This window comes from Numida meleagris, chromosome 1, assembly GCF_002078875.1.
Source record: "Numida meleagris isolate 19003 breed g44 Domestic line chromosome 1, NumMel1.0, whole genome shotgun sequence".
NCBI lineage: Eukaryota > Metazoa > Chordata > Aves > Galliformes > Numididae > Numida > Numida meleagris.
In genome coordinates this window covers 36,145,467-36,155,436 of record NC_034409.1, presented here as the reverse complement: position 1 = coordinate 36,155,436, position 9,970 = coordinate 36,145,467, and positions in this window count along the sequence as shown.

Sequence of the window (9,970 nt, the reverse complement as noted above, 5' to 3'; positions counted from 1 at the left end):
AGGGAAGGGAAGGGAAGGGAAGGGAAGGGAAGGGAAGGGAAGGGAAGGGAAGGGAAGGGAAGCTGATTCCATGGCACTGTCCTGATCTATCCTTTCACTCCTACAGTGATTTCCAGGGATTGCTGCTGGCAAGGGAAGCCCTGGAAGTGCAGCTCTTTTACTTAAGTGTTTTAACGTTAAAATGTATCACAAGGTATCCGCGCAGATGGCCTCTCATCTGCTGGGTTTGTAGTTTCCAGGAGAGAATTCTGGGAGCAGAGGTATCTTTATCTCAGTCTCATAATTTTACTGTCAGGAAACCCTATCCCAGTCCTCTGCTGTGTTCCTTTCAGTGTCTGATTTAGAGTTAATTACACCAGAGTGCCAGCACAAAAAAATAATAAAAAAAATACCAAGTTCAAAGTTAAACCTTCCAACTCTGTAAAATAATATGACCTCACATAAGAGCCAAAATGTAAGGGTTTTTTTTTTTTTTTTTTTTTTTTTTTTAAATAAGATGATTAATGCTGCTGTATAGTATCACAGAGTCATAGAATCATAGAATTAGCTAGGTTGGAAAAGACCTACAAGACCATCCAGTCCAACCATCCACCTACCACCAATAACCCCACTAAACCATGTCTCTCAACACAGCGTCTAAACGTTTCTTGAGCACCCTCAGGGACAGTGACTCCACCACCTCCCTGGGCAGCTACAAGGTCTGCCAGAGTGCTAGTAAGAAGGCAGATAATCCAAGAATCAGAGATACCTATTTAAAAAAGGGGGAAAATACTACAGCTGAAAATACATTTTCCAAAGGAGAGGAAGTACTAGAGAAACAGAAATATGTGCCCAAGAAGGTGCTAACTGGCATCGCCAAGCAAGATTATCTCTGGAGAGACAGGAGTTGCTGAGGTGATGACAGGGAAACCTGTCCGATCTCAGCTCTCAGGAGCGCAGTCAGTGATACTTATGCAGGTGGTCATTGGAGAGCTGCCTGCTCAGGTTTATTTCTCATTTGAAACTATTAATTCATATTAAAAGAGGGTGTTTTATTTGGGGTGGGTTTATTTGTGGAGTTTTGTTGTGGTTTTCTTTTTTTCGCACTCATTTTTTTATGTGATCAGCTGGTGCAGTTAATATGAATGGGAGACATAGAACAGTCTCTCCACTAAGCTACAATCCCTATTGATAAAAACATAAACAGATGTGTTTAAGACTGTTGTCATTAAAGGTTGATTTTAAGCTGGGAAGTAAGAGCTATTACAATGGCTCTGTAAAAAAAGTGTTCAGTAAATATATAACCAGCAGCCTGGGGAAAGCAATCACAATATCTAAGATAAAAGAACTAATTTCACTTACAACAGGACTCAGCTAGGCAAGAGAACAGAGCCTGGGGATCTTGAAAGTGCTAAATTCTACTTACTGAGTTTTGACAGTGTTTCATGTTTGACGACAAGCTTATTCCCAGAAAAGGGTCTCTCCCCTAAGTTAGTGCTAATGAGCTCAACAAATGAACTCTGGCAGCAGCAGACGATGGTGCTACAGGACAAAGCTGTACTTTTCATCCTTTTCTCAGAGGTTGTCTCCTCTGCAGCAGAACTGTCGGAAGAGGGTATGTATGTGCTTGTAGCTCAGCAGTTCACATTGGACGTGCACTAAAGAAGGCTATTCTATATTGCTGCTGACATAGAGAGTGACTAAGCCAGCAGCAGGTAATTGCCTTGACCCATTTTTCTCTAGCTATCAGTATATTAAGTACTATAATATGCAAGGTCTGGAAGCAAACTGGCTATGTATATACAGCCTGTCCCACTCAAGTGTGTGCTGGTTCTCACTTGCACTTTTAGACACCATTCTTGGGGTCCATACGTCTACCTCCTTTAGCATGCTTTTTCTTTCAACGTCATGCCACTCTTCTAGCTTGCTATAACATGCATCACCATCATCTGCTATCCAGCCCACAGCCAGAGGGCTCCACTATCATAGAATCATAGAATCATCTAGGTTGGAAAAGACCTTCAAGAACATCATGTTGAACCAACATCCTGACCTAGAAGCCCCATCACTAAACCATGTCCCTCGGTGGCATGTCTACATGTCTGTTAAACACCTGCAGGAATGGGAACTCTACACATCCCGGTGCTTGACTGTCCTCTCCATGAAGAAATTCTTCACTGCCTCACCAGTTAGGGTGTAGGGAGCCCAGTCCCAGTTCAAGCAAGGTGCCAGTGTGCAGAACTGCAGACCCAAAGGAGCACAACTGCCCAGGCAGCACTGCAGGTTCAGGTTGGCAAGCCCTGCTCACAGCAAGTCCACGGGGGATGCAACTGCCTTTATAACCATGCAACAGTAAAATGCTGCTTCCCACTGGTAACTGAAAGGATACATTGTCAGAGATACTGGCACCTGGTACTCAAACATATTTTACTTTTTATACTTTTCCTTTGATGTTAAGTCAGATAAACTTGGAGGCCAGGGATAGGATCCATCTCACCACCGCCTTCAGCTATCTAAATATTCGGCACTCTAGACTATGCTTCCAGCTTTTCTGCACATCAGTGCAGAAAAGGAACCACTTGCTGCCTGGGTAGATGGCCCAAGGGACCGCACTGGGATGTTCCATGCAAGCCGGGTCATCCTTCCTTATGCAGCTGCTCTCTCAAAGGGAAGCCCGGGTGTTAGTCCTTATCCATATTTAGGAGGTGTGCATTAAAAAGCAAGTTTGTGCACAAACATGAAGATTTTCTGCTCAGGACCTCTGTTTGGAAAATATGCACGAAGGTCTCTCTTCTATGCACTGGATGATAAATCTGGTTGTGAAATGTTATGTCAGCATCAGAGGAAGGGAAATTTTCTCTTAATTGCAATATTTTATTAAATAGGAACATCCTAGGCATAAAACTGTGTGGTCCTGATGCATATTTCTAAAACAGATTTCAAAAGAATCCTGCATTGTTCAGAGCTGGAAAAATCATCTGCAAGAAAATGATCTCCTAACATGAAGTTGTTATTTGTGATTAAAATGTAAATAGTTGTTCCAACATCCTCTGTCTTCATGCTGATTACATTATGTCTGTTTCATTAGTAACAAGTCATGTTTGTTTCCACATCACCAGCATGAAGAGCTGTTGTGAGCTCCAGAGATCAAGGTTTCTGGTACACAGCTGGAGACAGACCTTTCCCAAGCAATCACTGTCACAACAGACAGGACAGAAATGGAGGAGATGAGGAAGAAGAGCTAAGGTGAGTAGCTGGAAGCCAAACAGGAGCGGTGTCCCCCCCAGTGCAGGTTAATGCTTCCACTGCGAGCTGCAGACAGACTGGCAGTCTCACAGTGAGCTTGGTCTCTCTGGTTCAAGAGAAATATTCCCTAGGGAGAAAAGCACCATGACAAATCACAGTCTAAATTCAAATGTGGAACATCCTGAGTGATGATATAAGATTTTCAGCACTGCTAGCATGGTGAAAGGTTTAATGACATAAAGATGTGCTTGCCACATCCTTGTTAGCCTTTCATGCTGGAACAGAAGTAAAATGCTGGATGAAAGCTGGGCCAGAAAGCCCACACCAGGATGGGACACAGCATGAGGAAACCAGCAGTGCTCGTGTCTGGCATGAGTCATCATGAAATGGCATCCTGAGGGTAGATATCTTAGAATCACAGAATCATAGAATGGTTTGGGTTGAAAAGAACATTAAAGCCCATCCAGTTCCAATTCCCCTGTCATGGACAGGGCTGCCACCCACCAGCTCGGGCTGTCTGGGGCCCCATCCAACCCGGCCCTGAGCACTTTCGGGGATGGGGCACCCACAGGTTCCCTGGGCAGCCTGTGTCAGGGTCTCACTGCTCTCTGAGTAAATAAATCCTTCTAACATCTAACCTAAATGTCCTCTCTTTCAGATAAAGCTTCCCTCCCTGCTTTTGCTATCATTATCACACCACGTAAAAAGTCAGTCCCCCTCCTGTTTATACATTCCCTTAAAGTACTGCAAGGCTGCAATAAGGTCTCCTCAGAGCCTTCTCTTCTTCAAGCTAAACAAGCCCAGCTTCCTCAGTTTTTCTTCATAGGAGAGGTGCTCCAGCCCTCCGATCGTCTTTGTGGCCTTCTTCTGGACCTTCTCCAAAAACTGCACATCTTTTTTGTGCTGGGGGCCCCAGTTTTGTGGTTGTTTTGGTTTTTTTTAGTCAGTCATGTTGCACACTGACAAGAAGCTGCTTTGCCGATGGAGCCCTTACAAGAAGGACTCTGTGCCAGGCTAACAAAGCTGTGCTGTGTTCAGAAGGATGAGCTGTAGGAGAGGCCTCTCGCTGCCCACGAGACACAGAAAGGACCTACCCTGGCAGCAAGATCTGTGCCAGGGCTGCAGTGCCGCACCGGGCAGCCCAGCACTCACTGGCCTTCCCACCCACCCAGCCGCTGCATGTGGATGCCACTGGTCCCTCTTCTGGTGCAGACCCTCCAGTCTGACCACCCAGTCACCTGTCTCAGCTGCACGGAAGCAATTCCTGCATCCATCTCTCCTGGCTGTCAAACCATCACAGTGAAAAGAGAAAGCGCAGTGTAGGACAGTGGATGCCAAAATCGTCTAGTTCTGAGCTGAAACAGAAACACTGCTGCCTACAGGAGGTAACTGCTACTGGCTTAACTCTTCCTGCGCAAGCTCATGCTTCACAAGTAACTTTATACAATCCCCTGTGATTTCTGTGAGCAAGATTTGGGGAGATGCATTTCAACATTGCTATTTGTGGTGGTGTTATTATCGGTTCTAATTACCTATAGAACTGCCATGTGAGCACCAATCTTTTATTTCACTGTCTGCTGACACTGTAAATAAAGAAATGCATGATGATGTCCAAATTTTCACTAGTTATCGGGAAATAAATATCTTAATTTGAGTGTACTATGAAGTGGCCTCCATGTCTTCGCTCAGTGGTAGTTTCAGTAGTAGATCTTCCTGATATCATAGAAAAAAATTATGCTGGAGGAAAGGAAGGAACCCTAGTGCTAAAAGCATATGTTACTAAGCTCACCAGTGATTATTTTCATAAGTTTAATCATATCTAATGCATTTAAGAGTTTATTGTTTGTAACATACAGTTACAATTCCAAATGTAATCAAAAGCACAGTACGGCAGTAAATTGAACAGATTCATATAGAGAAGTGTAAGCAATAATTTTTAGTTTACAATGTTATCAAGTATTTTGCATTTTATGGCAGTTTGGGGAAAAGAAAAGCTATTGAATTAGCTCTGAATAATTCCTCATTTGTGTTCTCTAAACTGGGCAAATAGTCTTTCACTTCTCCTTTATAAGAGACATTTTATGAACACTGGGGCTTCACCCACCCACAGCAAGGAAAAGAACTAACAATTGTGTTTTAAGGGCCGTGTCACATGCATGTGTGTTGTGCGTGTGAATACTGTACTGTTACAGTTCTCTGGAGAAAAACAGAGCAGTTGTGGATCCTACTTTCTCAACCCATCTCCTGGGATGAAACTAAAAGACTGGTAGTCATCTCTGCCACTGTGTACAGAATGATTTTCTTTTTTTGCCAAGGCTTCATGAGAAAAAGAGATGGCCAGACATAATTTTCACACAAGCCTTTCCTCCCTTACATTCTCATATAAAAACAAGTGGGTATACCTGTTAAAAACAAAATATTTTTTCATCTATTCTGATGTTTGTTGTCTTTTGGATGTAGCCAGCCTTTGGAACTCACCTTCCAACATAATCATTTTAAAGTCCTAGTATATGGTTTTTTAGTCTGGGGAGATTTCCAGATGGGATACATCTACTGTGTGCCAGTGGTGGAAGTACCAAAATGCTATTGCTACACCAAATCATAATTACCAGAAAAGTGAAACTCCCTTCACACATGAATGGAACCAAACCATCATAAAACAATACAAACACCACAGATTTACCTTCCCAATTCGTTTCTGTTGCAGTGATGTTGCTACTTTTCTTGTCCCATTTGGGCATTCCCTGCTGTGTGCTGGAGGCCAGCACTGACCTGAGTGACTGTGAGCCTGTTATGGTCTGGGCAACCTGCAGCCAGTGTGTTGGTCCCTCCAGCTCACTCACTTTATCTGCATATATCAGTGTAGTAGAGTCCTATAGATTTACAGACTATACAGTCCTCTACCTATATGTGGGGTGCTCCACTAAAGCTGCAATGAACATCTCTAGACTGGTGATAACCAATGAAACTACCTTATAAGTTCGGTTTGTGTTATCCAAAATCCAACTCCTGTGGACACTCATTCTGAAGTAAATTCCCTCAACAGAGTTTTTTTTTTAAGCAACAGAAGAAACTCAGCATATAAATCTCTGCTTTCATTCCCCACCACATCCAACATTCCTCGTGATTTAGGTCAGTAAGTCGCTACTGTTCATGACACTCTTCCCATCTCCTCACCCTCCTTTGGGGTTCCCTTCCCAGTTACTCTCTTAATCTCATCAGGGTCTCTCTCTGTCTCTCTGTCTCTCTCTCACCCACACACTGACCTTTGAAGTATAATTTCTTCAGCTCCATTTGGTCCATCAGTGGAAAAGGGTATTCTTGCCCACAAAACTGCTGCTTCTGTCGATTCTCAGATTTTGGCAAGACCTGGGATAGCCTGGGTATGCGTGTGGCCTTTTTATTTGTTTCATGGTCCATGGTTTGTAGACTTCTGCACTCCATGCTTGCCTCCATCAATCCCTCTGGGACAAAGGGGCTTCCTTCAGCTCATGCTTGCACACACTCTCAGTGTGAAGTCATTAGGGACTACTTTTTCTCCCTTTTTTGCAGGACAACATGCTTACAATCCTGAGCTATTTGCTGCTCTTGGAGGACAGGGACTGTACACGGGTTTCTGCAGCTCCAGCAGAGCGCACTCATTAGACTGATCTCCCATGAAGCCAAAACAAGATTTTGCACCAAGGAACCCTGCATGGACTGGCAATACCTGTTTCCAACCTTGGCATATCACAGAGAGACACATTTAAGCCCAAAGATGCAGCAGCTATGGCTGCTTGTCCAGAAATCTCTTTCCATGTGAGTTGAGGATGGCTGGAACATGGCTGGTGGCTCACTGAGCTTCAGATGGGCTGTGGTAATGCTCTATGTCCACACACCACTGTGTCCTGGTGGTCAGCAGGACAGTAACCAAGAAAGTTGTTGGTCTGGGTCATGTGGCATCTACATGAGCATTATTTGCTGTACATGGTGCCCCTCCTTAGCCTTTCCTATTCCCTTTCTCTTGGAAAAGAAGGCTGCAAAAAAGACTTTGAGTCCACTGTAGATGGCTCTTTCACTCTGTCTTTCTGCAGCTTACTCCTTCCTCTGCCTGGAAGAATTGCAACAGTAGGGTCTCATCTAAATAGCTACAACCTTGCTCAATAGCTCAGAACTTTCTTGCCTGGCAATGCAATTGTTGCACCGTGGATCAAACTCCAAATCCTTCTAGCCATCTAGAAATACGATGCTCATTTTTAAAAGGTAAATAAGAAGTTTTGCTTTCTTGAAATGTGCTTGTAATTATGAACAAACTGGATAACAATTTTCCTTGAAAGATGCATTTCTCTAGATGTTTTGGTTTGAAGGCACAAAAACCTCCAAGAACCTGACGAAAATTCAGATAAGTCATGAATCAGTATGAAGAATCTGAACAGCGTTTCTAATCTGATGACTCAGAAATACAAAGAAATAACAGCCTGAAAACCCCCAAAAGACAAAACCTCCACCCAAACAGACAAAAGCAATGAACCTTTTAAATAACTATTTCCTCTTTGCTCATTGAAAAAATCAATCCAACTGTTTAACCCACGCAGCCACTAAACTTGTACTTGAAGTTTTGGGATAATCTGCTTGTGGCCCACAGTGACATCAACATGCTCCTCTAAACTTTTGGCACCACAAAATGCTTAAAGCGCTTTTGCATCACCTCAGCCTGAACTGTCTATCTGAGCACGTAGGAATCGAGAGAGAATGCCTCCATGTCTTGGCTCCCTGGTGAAGGCCACCAGTCCTTTCACAGAATAAAAGAAGTTATTGCAGGCTTGCACTACATGAGAAACCTGGGAAGGTCCGTAAGCTCTTGACCACCAGCTTGCAGCCTCTAACTGCCCTGGCTGCCTCGCCTTTACCAAGAAATGTCTGCAACATTCTTCTCTTAGAAAGCCACCTCTGCCAAAAGACAAAGAGACAGCAGTAAATACCTTTGTGTGCGCCCCTCTTTTAATAGAAAATATATTATTTTAAATCTTCATATCTTTTTAGTGAGACACATAAAATACACTTGTAAGAGAGTTGTGCTGGATGGTGTATAAGGCGTATCAGTGTATTTTTTTTTTTTCAAATGTGGAGTAAAATTCACCTTTTCCAAACTTATTCATCTCACACTGATGGACAATCCCCCATGTCTATTCTTGCCTTCTCAAATTGTCCTCTGTAGTTAACTCGGAAATAACTTGCAAAATAAGTCTGAAATTGAGAACTTTAGATTGAGGTTTGATTGGCTCAGGAGAAGGATAATGGCCAACTTGTCAGATAATTTATTTGCAATGAATAATTTAGTCTTAATTATAATCAGCCAAAGTTTTAATCCCTTATATCTTTCACTAATCAACCTCACTTAGCATATGGGGAATCAAGATAAATTCACTCTTTTAATTAGAAAATCAGAAGCCTTTATCTGCTTGTTGGTTGATGATAGGTCTCACAGAAGCACACCACGGGACTGCTGATGTTTCAGGAATGCAGCCTCATACAATGCGCCTTCTTGATTACAGGAGGTGTTTTTAATCATGCAATTTAAGCTCTGCAAGGATGCCTGATGCCAGAACTACAGCACTTCTGATCATGCTCTTTGACCTCAGCCCTCTTTTAGGCAGCACCAGTTCCTGTTCAGTGGCACCGCAGTGCTGTTTGAAGTGAGAAAGCAAAGGCTCTGTGGCACCTTGCAAAGGTAGGCTGATTATTAAAAACATTAGCACAGGGCAGCAAGCAAGAGTTCTGGCTCTCAGGTGGTGAAAAAGCAAGAGAGTTGCATTTTCTTCCAGAATATAAAAATAAATGAATGCAAATCGGTATATTTTTTTATTTACGTAAAATACATCAGCATAAAAAAACGTAAGACATTTCTTAGTGAAATGGACAATTTCAAGTGTTTAATTGTACTGGAGAAACCACTCTGGAAAGATCCATCAGAACACAGCAGTCACAGGGAACTTCCTGGGGGTTTCAAAGAGGAGGTTGCGAGGGGTCAGTCAGCACCCAGAGCTGTGGCTGCAGGAGGAGTGCACCCCTCCACTCCTGCTGCTCACCGTCTTGTCTGCTTGCACCATCTTCAACTGCACTAAGACAAGGCAGGCAGCCTTTCCCTGGCTCTGAGGCCAACCAGCTCTGCACAGCCTGCCTTTGCCAAATGGACTTATTTTCTCCTACAAAGCCACAGTGCAGGCACACTTGGTGTGCAACACGATGCCCCAGACCATGCCCAGGCATTCCTCAGAGTGCACCAAGCACGATACACCTTCTGTTGTAAGGGAGGTCAAGAAGGAAGTGTGTTTTGTACATGATCTCTTTTCCCGTTGGAAAGGCACTTTGTAGGAGTAAATGTTCCTCTTCCCTTTTTCTCCATTTCTCTTCTTCTTTTTCTATTCTAAATCAAGAGCAGTATGACAAAGGTCGCACTACAGCCACGCATCTCTCCCTCCTCAGACTGCCCAGCAACCTCCATTCCTTTTCCAGGCCCCGTGAAGACAACAGTAATACAGAACAACCCACCAGACCCACAGAGAGAGAAATCTGCCCCTCATTAAAACTCAAAACCCTTATGCAAATCAGAAGTACTTATTTGGGAAATGGAAACAAAATGCGAGATATCTTGCTGCGTAAGATCTTCCCCAAAATATGTGATTTTTTTTTCAGGCACTGTTTCTTTTGATGGACTCGCCTTCTTCATTTCCAGCTGTCCTTATAAGTGAATTGCTTCTTCATT